Source organism: Cavia porcellus, unplaced genomic scaffold, assembly GCF_034190915.1.
Source record: "Cavia porcellus strain 051 isolate PalLab524CR breed Dunkin Hartley unplaced genomic scaffold, mCavPor4.1 scaffold_31, whole genome shotgun sequence".
Lineage (NCBI taxonomy): Eukaryota > Metazoa > Chordata > Mammalia > Rodentia > Caviidae > Cavia > Cavia porcellus.
Window position 1 is genome coordinate 1201898 of NW_026947514.1, and position 13687 is coordinate 1215584.

Genomic DNA, 13687 nt, shown 5'->3' on the forward strand with positions numbered 1-13687 from the left:
GGCTTCCCGGAATGAGGAAACCGTGGGTTCTGTTGGACCCGCAACCCCACCCGCCTAGCCCACTCATTCTGAAAGTGCAACCCCAGGCCCTACCCCAGACCTGCTGACTCAGGACACCCCAGGGGCACAGACTTGGGTGCCTTGCAGCCTCCTAACTTGAAAGCCCAAGTTCAAGAACCACTGGTCTAACCCAAGGCCAGCAAATTAAGGCTCCAGGAGGGAACCTGGCCCTCTTCCATTGTGAGTGGAGCTGTATCCTACAGTATCCTGGGTGGTGGGGCTTTAGCTCAGCGGTACAAGCACCTGCCTTACAAGCGCGAAGTCCTGAGTTCAATCCCCAGCATTGCTGCCCCCCAGCCAAAAAAAAGCACAGCATCCCTGCTCCTTCCCGTGCTGTGTGACAGGCACAGGAGTTCTCGGAAAGGAGCCCAGAAGGGCTGGAGAGCAGCCCACCCTGCCCACGTCCTCCTGCATGACCTCCACCTTGAGGATTCCATTCTCATGGGTCATGAGCAGCAGAGAGCCCAGCTGCTTCACGCCTCAAAGGGAGGGTCCTGAGGTGCAGTGCTGCCTGGCTCTGTCCATGTGCACCCTGTACCCCTGCCCACAGTGGTCAGTGCACCTCGCAGACAGGGCAGCTGACAGCCCTGTTGCCAGTGGGCACGAGGTGATCACCAGCCGAGGGCCTTGCTGCCAGGGCTTCCTCTCCCCGACCAGCTGCCGCTCTCGCCTCTACTCTCCTGCCTCCTACGCCTGCCTGGGCAGCGCACTCAAACCTCACTGTGCATGTGGATTCTGCTGATGTTCGAGGTCCCTTCGCACAGAAAGAACTGAGACACAGAGCCCCCGGCAGCGACAGCTGTTCCTGAATCTGCCAACAGCTGGAAGGAAAAGTGAGGAAGGTGGGCAGCGGTGGGTGGGGACGTGGGCGAGGGGTCTCAGGCCCGCTGGGCAGCGGTACATGGGAAAGTGGCACAGAAGCCGCAGTCCTCGGGAGGCAGGCAGTGGGCGCCCTGCCGAGAAGCGACTGGGGAGCAGCTTTTCAGACCTGGACTCGCTGCCCATCGGGAAGAGGCCACCTGGCCCACCACTGCCCATGACCACAGGATGTGCCTCTGGGGTGGGATGGGACATGAAATGCAGAAAGGAGACCAGGAAATGGGACAGCCAGGACCCAGGGGAGTTCCCCAGGCCATCTGCACCAGCGTCCCGTGGTTACATCTGGGCCCCAGATTCCTGGGGTGGGCCTCACGGATTCAGGATGCTCCTGAGACGGCAGGTTGGGCGATGCAGAGAATGCTTGAGCCACCTGTGCCCCAAAAAGCCACCCACACCCGGAGCCTGGGCCGGCACCCTCAGGGCTGGCGCCTGCTCCTGGGCCTCCTACCCCTTCCACAGAAGCCTAGAACCCCCGACCCAACTTTCCAGGGTCCCATTTATCTGCAAGTGGAAAATCTCTGACTGATAAAATCTTCCTGCACATCTTACTGATGTCTGAAGGCTCTTTTTCCTCAGTAGGAATCAGGTGCCAAGTCCAGTGCAGCCCTCAAAGTTCCCGGGGGAAGGACATCGAGAGCAAGGAGAAATAAAGACAAAAGGGCGTACACAGAAAGCTGAGGGCAGGTGAGTCCTGTCTCCAGCTGAGAGGAAAGGAACCACTCAACACTGCAGCCAGTTTATTTATACATTTTGCAAATTGGTGTCAACCTTGGACTGGAGCAGCTGGTTTACAAGGCCCACCACAAGCTCTCTTTGTTTTTGAACTGGTATTGCCCCCCCTCCATGTGTGATCAATTTCCAGCTTTAGCCACTCTCAAGTCAGTGAACTTGCAAACTTCTACAGAAGGGTAGGCTGGGTTCCAGCCTCAGGGACATCCTTGGACCCAACCCAGTGACACCACAACACAGCAACAGTGTGGCAACTGATCCAGATGGGTCGGTCAGCGGACAAGCTTCCTCAGAAGCACAGGGTGGTCTCAGGTGAGGCACTGTCTTTGCAGCTAGAAAAGCTCACAGACAGCACCGTGGCAGCAAGGGGACACCCGTCACTGCTGAGGGGAACCAAAGAACACCATAGTATCCACCACACCATCAGCAGGGACAGGAAATCTTCCAGTAAATGGTGCGAGAACAGCAAGATGTTCACACAGGGAAAAATAAACTCTGACCCTCCCCTCGCCAATCACAGATGTGAACTTGGGGTGGGTCACAAGCCCATATGGATAATCCTAAGGCTATCGGGGTTCCAAAAGAAGACAGAGAAGAGTCTCTTTGTGTCCTGAGTGGACAAAGGTTGATTAGGTAAGAAACGCCAGGAACTAGCCCTAAAACAAAACATATCATTAAACCCCTAAATTTCTGTTCACCATTAAAAAATGAATGAATCATATACAAAAACTGACTCAAAATGGATCAAAAACACTGAGCACTGTGTCGCACGCCTGGAATGCCAGCACTCGGGAGGCAGAAGCCAGAGGGTTGGGAGTTACAGCCAGTCTGGGCCCTGTTGCAACAACAACAGCATCAGAAAAGCGTTAAAGACTTAACATGAGTCCTAAATACATGATTAAATGGGACTTTGTAGTTATTTCTAGATATGACCTCAAAAACCACAGGCAACAAAGCAGAAGTACACAAAACCTAACCTGTATGTGCATCTGAAGGCACAATTCACAGAGGGAAATGGCAAACCGCAGATGGGAGGATATATTCGCAAATCCTTTTTTTTTTTTAAGTACCGGGTATCGAACTCACGACCTTACACTTGCCAGGCAGGTACTTAACGTCGCTGAACTAAATCCCCAGCCCCTTGCAAATCATTTATTATTTGATAAGTAGTAAATATCTAGAATACAGGAGAGGAGATCTGTAACTCAACACAGAATCAACTGAATTAAAAAACAGGCAAAGATGGGGGCTGGGGATTTAGCTCAGCGGCATAAGTGCCTGCCTTGCAAATGGATGGTTGTGACTTTGATCCCTGATACTGATAAAAATAAAAAAAGAAAAAAAACAGGCAAAGAACTGGAGTAACATGTCTCCAAAGATGATATGCAAATGGCTAAGGAGCTCATGAAAAAATGTACATCACTAATCATCATGGAATTGCAAATCAAAACCACAATAAAATGCCATATCACACTTTAAAAAGCAGGGAAGTGTTTGCAAGGATACAGAGAAACTGGAATCCTTGTGCATTCCTTGGTGGAACTGTGAAGCTGTTCACTCACTATGGGAAAGTTTGGAGGTTCTTCAAAAAAATTAAGGTTGGGGAGTCCAGAAGAACATGGCAGATAGATAGCAGCAGCCTCGGAGGCTCTCTGAAAAACTGCACTTGAAATCTAGGAATGGGGCCGGGCAGGAAGTCCTAGGCAAGGGGGGATATTCTTTGCTGACCCAGGAACAAACTAAATTAAGAGAACCTGGAAACACAATTCTGGTGATACAGCAAGAACAGATAAGGTCTTAGAATGGAAGCCGGACCCACGCTATTGGAAACTGCGATTTTAATCACCTGCAGCCGCTGTTGCATCCCAGTCGGCACAGCGGGGAGAGAGGCACAAAGGCTCGGAGAGTGGGAAGCATTGGAAGGAGTTGGGAGCAGGACTGGCTGGGTGCCCTGCATCAACCTTCGGTGAGTGAGCGAATTGGGACCCTTCCATAGAGAAGGAGGCTTCAGTGGAGGACATACTCGGACCGGGCAGACTTCCCGGAACGAGATGCTGCAGTGACTTCAGTCACATATCCCCCTCTCAAGCGGGATTAGTAGGGAGTGCCTGGCCTACGAGACGCCGCTAGCTGAGACCCAATAGGCTAGCCCAACTAGGTCCCAGCACCTGGAGGTGCACCCTAGCAGTGAAGCCTTCAGTAGGTTGACCTGCAGGGGCGGCCCGGCATAGACTGCCCAGCTCTGTGTCTCCCTGGTGCATTGCGGTGGGCGGGAACACCTGGCCGGCGCAATTCAAACAGACTGGCTGACAGGGAAGGAAGCTGGGCCTCCTATAAATGCTTAAATATAAGGAACAAAGAATATAGGAAGAGGGAGCAACAAGAAAGGGTCCTTGGCCCCCAATCCTGAGAAACATGCAACATCAGACACGGCACCAATAGACATAAAGCGATATCTCCAGAGCCTCATAGACGAGTTCAGGAATGAAGTTATTAATGACCTGAAACAAGACATAAGCAGAATAGTTAGAGAAATGCTAAGCATTGCCCAAGAAAAAATAGATGGTGGAATGGAAGAACAGAAAAAAAGGGGAGAATTACTTGATAGAGAAGATAGAGAAAACATAGAATATGTAAAACAGGTTCAAAGAGATTACCAGGAAACTAAAAACTCTATCGAAAACTGGCATAACAGCTTGAAAGAAACTAAGGACAGATTATCTGAACTGGAGGGCAGATTTGTAATATGGGAGCATGAAATGAAAAAATTCTTAAAAATAACAAAAAAACAAACAGCAACAATACAAAAACTAGAAGATGGTAAGAGGATCTATAACTTAAGAATTAAGAACATAAGAGAAGAAGTGGGGACACAAACAAATGGACTACAAAAGCTATTCACAGAAATAATCCAAGAGAATTTCCCTAATTTAGCAAATGGTAAAGATACTCAGATATATGAGGCATACAGGACTCCAGCCACCTACAACCCAAACAGAGCTACACCCAGGCATATAATAATCAAAATTCCAGAAATCCAATATAAGACAGAATATTAAAAGTCATCAGAGACAAGAAACAGATCACTTACAAGGGAACAGCCATCAGAATTACAGCAGACTTCTCGGCACAAACCATCAAATCACAAAGAGCATGGGGGGAAATAATTCAAGCTTTGAAAGATAATAACCTCCAGCCAAGATTGATATATCCTGCACAGAAATTGATGGAAAAACAAGGTGCTTCCAGGATAAAGAGGAAGTAGGGGAATTTGCAACCACCAACTCAACTCTATAGAGAATACTGCAGGATAGTTTAAAAAAGGAAAATACCAAGATTCCACAAATAGTGGCAGAGAGGCCACAATGAATGGAGCAGAAAGCAAAATGAAGAAGACAAACTTACAACAAACGACAGAAAAAGAGCTCAACAGAAATGAGGCAGAGAAGATTGGATGGTAGGAACAGCTATTTTGGAGAAAACAAGACATCATAATAGCTAGTGCTGATTTAGTATTATCTTGTTTTGAAGTCCCATCAAACTTGTATTCTTCTGTCTCCATTGGTCTTAAAAGGTTGTATCTTATTGGATTTTATTATATATGATAATATAAGCAAAAACTTTCATAGGCAAGGAGTTTATATAGAAATCATTGTTCATTTTCTTTTAATTGGTTCTAAATACCCTGTAATAATATCATTCTCTTGAATGGTTTTATAGTGTCTTGATAGGTTTGGTACTACAGTATAAGAAGTTATACTCAAAGATTTCAAGGAAAGAGACACTATGGTAACTATTGTTATGTTAGGATATCTTGTGGTGAAACACTATTTTGCTTAAATGGTTATGTTTTGACCTGCGCTGTTCTGTTGTTATGCCCTCTTTTATCTCAATCCCCTTTCTTAATTATTTACTTTTTTCTTTTTATCTTTTTAATTAAGGGAAAAATAAAAAATAGCAGGATACATTATAGTAACCTACTTTGATTTCCTATTAACTTGATTTGAAATCCTGTATTGCCCTCACCATCTTGTTTTGACTGATTTTCCTCTATTCTGCTTTGCTTGATAGTACCAAGATCGAAAGTACAGGCATGACCGGCGCAGCCCCAATGAAACAGGAGACGCTCTTGTGGGCGACAGTTAACTGCTGCTTTATTTACGCGGGTTCTGGTTTATATATTTGGCCGTGACCAATCACAGGCTGCCACGAGGAAGCAGGGAGGGAATGGGACGCAGGCTCTGGCTAATATACCCAGCTGTGGCCAATCAGGGGTTGCCACAGAGTACGGAGTGAGCACAGGGTGCGCACGGGTTGGCTAATTTAAAGAGGGACGTAGCGCATTGCAGAAGCTGGCATGGTCCTTAGTCCCGGGTGGGGTATGGTATGTTGAGCGCCTGCGCCCAACATAGGCATAACTGTGAAGACAATAAGAATCATTATGATGCCCATTCCGGTTGACTATTATTTTCTTTTAAAATCCTGTAACGTCTCCAATGCTTTGATTTTATTCTTTACTGTTTAGATAACTGCCAATTCTTCTTAAAATATAGCAAGAGGCAGTATGCTAACCATTGTTGATCACCTTATATTTTGTTTTTACATTATCTATTATGTCCATCCTTTTGATTTGACTGACTCTGTTCTGATATGTCGCATTTGGTTTTACTCTCTTCAAAAAAAGTAATAAGAACTGTGGGAGTAATAAAACCCAAAATGTGTGATTGTCATTGTACAAAAGAAAAGAAAGTGCTCTAAAGGATATAACTGCATATATGTTTAAGTGTATAAGATAGATAACCATATTACTGAGTGTTTTTTGGATCATTGAACAAAACTGTTTGCACTCTCACTGTTTGAAGGTCCACTTTATATGCTTCAATTTTGTAACTTGAACAACTATTTCTAAGATGAGAATATGTAATCTATTAACTAGTGATTTCTTACTGTTTATTTTTTAAATTTTGTATTACTTGTACCCTTTTTCTGTTTTTTTTTTCCTTTTTCTCCTTAAATAAAAAAAAAGTAAGGTTACTACCAGAGGATCCAGCATATACTCTCATATGAGTATACATGCAAAAGGACCAAGTGGAGTTTCAAGATTTCTGCACACTCGTGTTTATAGCCCACCATGGCTACAAGCTCCCGGAAGAACCCAGACGTGCAGCCCCGCATGCATGGAGAGCACACTGAAAGGTGGATTATCCAGTCACTGCCTCCACATGGAGGAGCGTGGAGGACATCATGCTGAGTGAAATTCGCCAGTCCCAAAAGACAAAGGTGTACAGGGGGAGGAGAGTGTCTTGGTTACTTTTCTCTCATTGCCAAGACAAAATATCCAACACCCAAAGTTTAGGAAGGAAAGGTTTATCTAGCACACAGTGTGTGGAGGTGGAGGTTTCAGTCTATGATCAGCTGGGTCCAAGGCAAAGTGCCACATGGCAGAGAGCAATAGTTCATGCCAGCAGGGAATGTTGCACAAGCAACAAGAAGAGGAGGAGCATGGAGAGAAGACTCCTTCTGTTCCTTATATCATATGTAGAATGTGGCACTCACACCCATAACCCCAGCATTGGACTCTGAGCCATCTGCAGACTTTAGAAGCCGGCACCCATGACTGCATGAGGCTTTGTGGGACATCTAGACTCAAACCATAACAGAAGGGGAGGTGTCGTGAGGGACCCGTGCATGCTCCAAGCACCATCTCAGATACACCTCTTAGTAAGGGAATGGATAATATTAGGAGAGATGACTAACGTACACAGTGGTGTGAAAAAAATCACAACAACCTTTAGTTGAGCAAAAGCACCTGGCACAGGAGTACACTCTGCGTGACCCTCTTTTTGTCAATTTCTATGCATTCACCCACACTCATCTATAGTGAGAGCCACCCAGGGCTGCTGATCACATAGGAACTGTCTGCAGGGTGGAAACACCCAGGCCACACCCCCACCCCCACCCCCTTGAGAGAAGCTGCCCAAATCACAGTGCTGTCTTTCAGAGCTGTGTGTCCTTGCAGGCAAATCCTTAGACCTTGCAGTCTTAGACCATTCTACAGGAGAGAAAGCCTCTGGTTTCATGTTTGGGGGGAAAAAGCAGAAACACACAATAATGATCAATGCCAAAGTCCTGTTTCTTACCCCAGTGTTATTTTTAGTTTTATAACACCCCAAATCAAAAGTTACTTTATTATGGTAACCTTAAGAATCAGTAAAATACCAAACAACAAAAGTAACCCAAGATCTCCCCAAACTTCATACCCTGCTTATGTGGGCTCAGAAGTCCTGGTCTGTGTCTTACTGTGATCCCCAGAAATGTCTCAATGGCTTTTTCCCCTTCATTTCTGAGGTGCCAGCAACCATAGATCATCTGAATGCTAAGATTTAGAAAAGCATCACGTTCAGCCTACAAAGACCGGATGAGGCAGATCCTGCGGTTCTGGGTGAGGCGGGCTAGATGGCAGTGCAGTTCTTGTGATAGCTCGGACCCCAGAATAAAATCCAAGGAAGCAAGAAATTAAAATTTAGGGAGCAAAAGGCTTTATTTTAGGCTAGGCCTGGCGACGCAGCCTCCAGTAGCCAATATGGAAGACTGCGCACCTGACAGCTAAAGGGCAGGGTTTTTATCTTGTAAAACCGCAAACAGCTGCTGGTCTCACAATGCAAGGAGGGGGACGGGTTTGTGGCACACTACAGAACAGGAACACGGGGATTACATTTCTTGGGAAGAGCAAGGTTCACGTAAGGGTTGGACTAACAAGCAAGTTTAGATTAGAAAGACATCCTGTAATTTCCTTGTAGTTAAACGTTTCTTAAGGAACAGCACATTTTATTACAGATAGGCCGAAGGGGGTGGGGAGGTACAAGAGACTGAAAGTTAAGGTTTTTACGGGAAATGGAAACTTACCTAACCTAAAGGGAGGGAGGGTGCGGCACATACAGAACAAGAAAGAGGCTCAATGGTTAGAACTAGGCTACAACAGTTCTCTCAGTGATGTTTCTGTTTGAGAGACAGAAAATGTTCCTTAGACAAAGTGGGTCCCTGAAATCCAAGAAAAATAGCTCACCGTGAAACGATTTCAGCAGAAAGCAATGTATGAGCGACAGTGTCACTTTCTAATTTCAAGAAGCAAGTCTAACTTCAGAGTGCTTCAGTCTCTGTGTGCGCTCTTTTTACATTGCACTAGTTCTCTGACAAACGGCATTTTCCTCTCTTGCTTAAGAGAAGCCTTTTCAGCTTAACACAGTATGTTAATTATCCCAATTCAAAAGTGCTCGCAGAGTCATCAAGAACATGCCCAGGAGTGGGCAGCGCTCCCGGCCCCCTTTGTCGCTGTGGTGCCTGTCCACATCGCTGCCTCCTTGCCCTCCTCCCCTCTGACTCTCAGTTCAGGGCCTGTGGGTCTGACACCTGCCTGGGGTCCCCTCCATGGAGGGTTATTGGGAGGCCAAGAGAGAGGATGCTCACTGCAGGCTCAGGTACCTGAGCCCTGATGACTCAGAGCCCAGACCATTGCTGGTGGCAGTGGAGAGCTGGTCCAGGTCGAGTTTTTCTGAATTTAGGAAGCCTGAAGAAATAGCTGGAAGCCAGGGCCATGCCTGCACTTAACTAGATCTCCATTTGCTTTGTCTTCTAAATTGGATTTTTAATCTTGCTTGTGCAGCTTACCACTTTGTCAACTGAATGTGTGCTATTTTAATTTTAATTTTCTTTTTAGTATATACTGTAGGTTTGAGGCATGGAGTGCAGACCAAGCATAACAAAAGCTTACAAGCCTGTGGTTGATGGAAACCCAGATTCTGCCATCCTCTGGGAGTGGCGTCCAAACTCAAGGTGCCCTGAAAGCTGAAGGTGGCTGCAGAAGCTCTAGCCAGCACATCTGCACCCCAGGGGAGAAGGGAAAGAAAGCAAAAAGAACAAAAAGGCCCTCGCCGCCTCCCTGCTGCTTTTAAACAGCTTCCACCAGATCTAGCTAGCATCTTCCTGCTTTCACCCACTGGAAAGCACTACTCACACAGCCAAACCAAGCTGCAGAGACCCAGAATGCAGTCTCCTAGCTAGGCACTGTTATACACTAACAAAAAGAGCTTCATCATGTTTGTGTTATGTTTGCCATTGCCAAGTTATATGACCAAATTACCTGTTAATTCCCTTGGCAAACGCAACTATTTTCTACAACCTGTAGCGCAGTCATACTGTTCTGTATGCGCCATTTTCCTGGGTGACCTGATTGATATGTTAACCATTGCTCTCCTCTGCAAAGGGAAACAAAGATCTTCCTCATTCCTTAGCTGACCAAGGATTTCCTCATTTCGTGATCCACATGCATAAGTCATTCACTTTGTAATTGCTCTTTCTACAAAAGTCTGTCAAAGTTTTAAGCGGGTTACACAGCTTTGCAAACTCCAACTGCACTGTGTCCCTGGTAGCAGGTTAAATAAAACAGCGCTGCTTTTTCTTCAAAAATGTGTCTTGCCCCATTTTTGGGACACCATTTTGGCGGGCTCGTTTTTGGGCTGCAAGAGGCACCAGCCACCTTCTCCATAAGCCAGGTTCTGTTATTAAAAGAGGGAGAAAAACCCAGGATAGACTCCTCTATGCTGATGACTCATGAATTAAGCCCATCTGAGTGGATAAACGTAATCTGTGTGTGCAGTGCTAACATCTTTGTCCCATGGCCGAGCTCCCACTCACTATCTACCCTGTTCCCTATCTCGGGACAGAGAGCACTGTTTAGCGCACACTCTGCCCCTGCCCCGTGCACTTCTACGTGGACACAGATGCATCCGTGGGAACTTGCTGGCTGTGCTGTCTCTGGTGGGGCAATGTGCACACCGCTGGTGCCTCCCAGCCCCACCCCTAGCCCTCTGGGAAGTGCGCGAGGTGACCCCCGGACTCGCCCTTCTGTGGCTGTGCCTATCTCAGCCTGTCTCCCTCTGCAGCATGGTCAGCATGCCTGCTTTTCAGCCGTGCCCTGGACAGCCGTCCTGAGCTCTCTGGATCAAGAATACACCTGTTTTTAATTTTCACTTATGTTGCCAGATCTGTTTCCAAAAGAAGTTAAAACTCTTAAAATTTTGACAGACTTCTTATAGAAAGCACAATTAAGAAGATCTTTGTTTCCCTTTGCTTGAAGACAGAGAAGATTCCCAGGATTTTATAGTCCTTTGTCAGCCAATTTCAGCACTTAATTTTAGATAACATCTGCCCTTTGCAGAAGGGAACAATGGTTAACATATCAATCAGGTCACCCAGGAAGATGGCGCATACAGAACAGTATGACGGCGCTACAGCTATTTTACAACAATGTGGTCAGTGGCCCTGGGTGTCCGGTTGTAGAAAATAGTTGCGTTTGCCAAGGGAATTAACAGGTAATTTGGTCATATAACTTGGGCATTAGCAAACATAACACAAACATAACAAAGCTCTTTTTGCTAGTGTACAGCATTTTGTCCCAGCAAGGAGAAATCTAACCATGACAGTATGTTTTCCATGCAAAATCTTTCTAATGCTTAGTCAGAAATGTTTGTATCATCTTACACAGCTTCTGATTTTCAACCTAGCCCCACACAATGAAAATATACCTCAGCAAGATTCTACTCTCAGGCATTTATTCATCTCTACAAACTGCAAGATACTTTATCCAATTCCAGAAAGATACCCTGTTGGGGTTCTCATTGGAACTGCATTACATTTGCAGATTAACTTGCAAGAATCGACATTTTTTTTAACTGTGTGAAATCCGTTCTGTTCAGATTTTGTTTTCCAGTAAGATCTGTTTTCTCCACGTAGGAGCAGGTCATAGGCCTTCACTCCAGAGCTCTTGTCTCCTCTCACTGTGTACACAGGGTGCTCCCACCCCTGGGTTCTGTTGCTGCAGCACAGGAGGCTGTGGGTTTTCACCTTGGCTTGTACCCAGAAGCCTCCCGCTGTGTCTTGCTTTGGCAGTGGCTCCTCTGGGCTGTGCACGGAATTCAAAAGCAAGCTTGGGCCACCGCTCTTATAAAGGTCTGCTTGTGAGGCTGTCCCTGGCAGGCAGCTGGGAGCCGGATGTGAGGAGGCATCTCCCATCCTCTAGCTGCCTAGGTTGGCTCCCAGTGCCTAGGGTCTGCTCAGACTGAGTAGTCTGTATCCACCCAGACACACTTCCACTGTGCCACTGTGACCTGCTGGCAGACTACAACACAGAGGTGACTCCAGGCTGTCACCTGGCTGTCTTTGCACTTCACCCTGTGTGACTTTTCCCTATGCAAGTTTTTCTTTGTATCTTTTGCTGCAGTAAACGTTAACCATGAGCAACACTATAGGCCAAGTCCTGTGAGTCCTCCTGGTGATCACTGTGCTGGTGTGGTCTTGGGCATAGGAGGCATAGGAGGAGCCACTCCAGGGTACTAGTCAGCTGTTGTATTGCTGGGACAAAACACCTGACTCAGGCATCGTAGAGAAGAGGGGTTCATTTTCAATCACCGTGTCAGGGGGTTCAGTCATGGCAGAGGGCGTGGCAGAGCAAAGCTGTGTAGTCCATGGTATCCTGGAGGCAGAGCAGGGCAATAGTGCCAGAGAGGAAGGGACCAGCACAGTAGCACCCATGGCCACTCTCCATAGACTACCCAGACACACTCACAAGCGTGCTTCACTAAATCCTCTAGGTGAACCAACAGCCTACTGCAGCACGCGGGCCACGGGGTCACCACCGCTGCTCTAGGAGTCAATCAAGCTGACTCAAGCTGAAGCATCATAATCAGCGCAATGCTTTATTTCTATTTCTTTTTGTGTACTATTGTGTCAACTGCTTCTCCTTTACTGCACCTGCTAGAGCCTCCAAGCTACTGTTAAATCAGTGACAGCGCCCTCCTTACCCTCACCAGTTCCTGAGTTTCACTAAAATGGCTTTAGTGTTGGCCACATGTGAGAGCGCTTGCTGCTGATTTCTGGTTTTCGTGACAGGTGGTACAGGTGGTTCTCACGTGACACAGTGGTTATTACCACAGTTTTACTAGGAAATGCTAGGCTTCCCCATACAGTGATTTATATCTGGGGTAGCCCCCAAAAGACTCCAGGAAGGCGACTGGATCTTGGGGACACTGTGCTCACTGATGGGCTAGTCCACTGGGGCGTCCACAGCTGACTGCTGTGAGAGGTGGTATCTGGCTGGAGGCGGCTTCCTGGGGCACAGCCCAAGGGTAGCCTGTGCCTCCCTCCCAGGCTCTTGGCTTTTCTTTTTGGTTTTTTTGAGACAGAATCTTGCTATGTACCTTAGGCTAGCCTATAACACAGCAATCCTCCTGCCTCGGCCTCCGGAGTGCGGAGATTACAGGCATGCACCACCACGCTTGGCCTTGGCTTTTTTCTGTGCTTCCCAGTTGCTATGACGTAAGCAGCTTTTCCCTGCTGAACCCGCTGCCACGCTGATTTGATCAGACTTATATGAGTCTTATTTTTTGGTTTTTTGAGTACCCAGAAATGAACTCAGGACCTCATGCTTGCCAGACAGATACTTTGCTGCTGAGCTACATCCCCATTATCTTATTTTTAAGGATGCAGTATTTGATTTATATTGACTAATTTCTGTTTTCTGGTTCTATATACTTAATACATTTCTACTTCTAGAAAAAAATTTCCCTAATTTCCTAGGAACATTTGGTGATTTTTTGTTTTGTTCTTTTAGTCCAAGTATCTTATAGTTTGTAGTACTGAAATCTATTTACTATCTTGTACTAGTTTTTAATTATATTCTTAATTCTTCTCTGATACAAGAATTATCTAGAACCATGTTTTTTCCTTTATCTTCTGTTTTAGTTACTTTATTGCTGAGACAAAATACCCAACACCCAAAGTCAGAGGGAGGAAAGGTTTATTTAGGTCACGGTTCACAGAGGTTTCAGCCCATAGTTGGCTGGCTCCAAGGCAGGATGGCATGGCAGCGGGGCATCACAGAGGAGAAAGAGCTCACTGCAGGAAAGGACAGCGAAAGCGACAAGGGACCTGAGCAGACTCTCTCTGTCCCTTTTATCTCACC